Source organism: Sphaeramia orbicularis, chromosome 21, assembly GCF_902148855.1.
Source record: "Sphaeramia orbicularis chromosome 21, fSphaOr1.1, whole genome shotgun sequence".
Classification (NCBI taxonomy): domain Eukaryota; kingdom Metazoa; phylum Chordata; class Actinopteri; order Kurtiformes; family Apogonidae; genus Sphaeramia; species Sphaeramia orbicularis.
Window position 1 is genome coordinate 41126322 of NC_043977.1, and position 2524 is coordinate 41128845.

Below are 2524 nucleotides of genomic sequence, written 5' to 3' on the forward strand. Positions count from 1 at the left end.
TCACACACACACACACACACACACATAATGGCATACGGTAGTTATGACAGACTCAGCTCTTGCTTTTGTGATAGACCATAATACACCTATAGTTACCAGTTATGGAGCTCAGGGCTGATTTGGTTTGCATATGTCCTCATTTTCATGAACACTGACATTGAAAATGTATCAACTTGAGGAGCCCGTTGAAAACCTGACTATTACACAGACAGCTCCGCTTCTTATTCAGGGATGACTTGCACTATGAAACTGGTCCTGTGGATATGTAATCTGGATCTGCCGACCCTGACACTGAAGTGTGATACTCAGTACTAATGATCATCCACAGAACTACTATAGAAATTGTGGACTCATTATATCCAAACTGAAGTGCTACGTTTGTTAAGACACCACCAATCCTTAATTTCTAACTCATGGTAAATCTGATCGATGGCATACTTATGTTAAATTTATTTGTGATAAAAACTAAATCAGTGAAACTTGAAATCCACTGGTTTGCATAATTTGACTATTATATCTGGATTTAATATAACTACTACAGTATCACCACAAAATGTATGTTTTCATTGGCTGTCACTATATTTAGTTTAATTAATGACTGCATCACCTCATCTGAACACATGAGCCCTTAGAGAATTGTCATTACACAACATCAACATAAATATTACTCATTACTTACTACTAATATGTATGTGACAAAATGCCAAAAACACACTTGAACTGTAATTTTGTTTTGTTTGTTTTTGTTTGTTAAAAGAAAGTTAAAAAATAAAGATATAATTTTAGTATAATTTTAAGTATGTTCTTTGAAAAGGCATTTTTCTCTCTCTCTCTCTCTCTCTCTCTCTCTCACACACACACACACACACACACACACACACACACACACACACACACACACATAATATTTAGCTGATTGTTCATTTGCACTGATTACTTATGTGTTTAGATTCATTTGCGTTTATTTTCTGTAGTTATTCTCCAGTTACTTCAATAATAATTTTGGACTTTGTGTTGTTTCAAAGTTTGAAAAATTAATTTAATTTGTGTGTTGTGCTGTGTGCATAAATCAGGTTACGAGTAGTGAAAACAATAAATGCAGAGAACATCAAATAATATGAAAAAATGATGTATGATAAATCCATATAATAAGTCAGTGTAGTTCTGCCATGATGGAAATAATATTCTGATCCTTTACTTAAGTATTAACGCCAAATAAAAGCAAATATTATCTGCAAAATTTTCTGAAAGCATGAAAACCTACAGGAAAAAGCTCTGACCATTGTTTTATTCTTACATTTGATACATTAGTATTTACATAATGGGCATGTTATATTTTAATGCCGTACATATTCAAGGTTTAGTCCTGTTTCCTGTGTGACAATACATTTTGCATTTACATTCTTTGCCTCTGAGTGTAAATGTGGTGGTATAGATGCATAAAGCTGCAGAAAATGGAGTGCCAGTGCTGAAAAAAAATGAACTTAAGCACAGTACTTGAATATGAATATTGTGAATTAGGAATTAGCCTAATAATTAATATGTTATTTAGTATATACAGTAATACACATGCATATTTAAATACATACTTTTGTCTAACTAATCGTCTTAGCGGTCTTTAAGATACTCATTTTTAAAGCATATGAAAATGTTTGGCCTTTTTACAGAAATATTAAAAAAATTTAATGAAACAATGTAAGATTTCAGCTTGACAAATCTTCAGAATAGAAAGTCCATCTGATTCACATCCTGGTGAATTAAATAGATACTTCTCATGTCACCCTAATCCTGCTTATGTTCATTTTTATACAAATTGATGTGCATAAAATATCTCTGGTTTATATGCGGGCATAAATGCACGGACGTGACATACAAAGTCTTTCTCACATGCACAGTCACACAGATTAGTAATGAGATCCAGACCCTCCTCGGGGAAGCAAACGTTGCTTTACACAAAATACTTTGTCCTGAATGTTTATTATGCTTTCAGAGGCTTCCCACTCAGAGAACAGCGGGCTGGTGAGGGAGCAACGCTGCAGGCTGTGTGCGGTCGGCCCGACAATTCAATCACTGACACATTCTCCGCACTGCACAGTATCACACTTTATTATTATAATTATTATTATTTTCTATCCCTCTGCTCAAATTCTATCTTCGAGGCATGTGTCTGTGCAAAGGGTGTTTGCAGATTTATCTGTGTTTTTATTTCAGATCTGAATTTTAGTCCATCTTACATGCAATGTTCTGTTTGTCCCATCCATCTGTCCATCCATCCATCCATCCATCAACTTGGGTGGTGGACGTCCTGTGGCTCAGAATGCCTGCGATGTCAGAGGGGAGATCCTGTCTTTCAGTGTCAGGATCCAGCGTTCAGAAAACACACACACATCTTTGGCCCCTCACTCAGCGACCCTCCACCCTCCCATCATGCTTTGCCTGGTTGTATTATGACAGGTGGACTTTCGTACCAGCATCTCTCCTCAGCTCAGGAGGACTGCTGCAAGGTGTGTGTGAATGTGTAAGT